The following is a 401-nucleotide window of genomic DNA, read 5'->3' as shown; positions in this document are numbered from 1 at the left end:
GGACGTATCCTATCTCTCTCTTCTATCTTTTCTCTTGTCCAAGAAAATATTTCTCCAGCGTTTGCTATTTTACACTCGTTTTGGTCTAAAAATCTGCCATGTTTGTTTTCCTTTGGTTTCCTTGTATGTCTCCACTGTCCTGTTTTTATTCCCAACTTTGACCATCCCTAAATCCCAAATTTTATTTTGGTACATGGGAGCAACTGTCTTCGAAATCTCATATTGTCGTTTAATGCTCGAAATGAGGAGTAGATAGACAGCTGACAACTGATGAAGGGTCATTCTTTGTGCTACTTATCCTGTTTTCCATTTGTTACTCTCGTTGTTTGCATATTGAACTCATTTGTTTTCGCATTTCATGTTGTTTACTGTTGGTGACGTCCTGTACCCATACATGCATA

General features: G+C 37.9%; 1 protein-coding gene across 1 annotated transcript in view; it reads left to right on the top strand.

The window, feature by feature from the left end:
* Positions 1 to 401, top strand: part of LOC106869541 (obscurin) — a gene marked incomplete at its 3' end in the record, with an annotated part of 380,350 nt that overhangs the window by 146,571 nt on the left and 233,378 nt on the right. The gene's annotated exons all lie outside the window — the stretch shown is intronic.

The sequence above is a fragment of the Octopus bimaculoides genome, chromosome 1 (assembly GCF_001194135.2).
Source record: "Octopus bimaculoides isolate UCB-OBI-ISO-001 chromosome 1, ASM119413v2, whole genome shotgun sequence".
In the NCBI taxonomy this organism is placed as follows: Eukaryota; Metazoa; Mollusca; class Cephalopoda; order Octopoda; family Octopodidae; genus Octopus; species Octopus bimaculoides.
The sequence above is the reverse complement of the archived record's forward strand: the minus strand, read 5'-3'. Positions and strand labels throughout refer to the sequence as shown.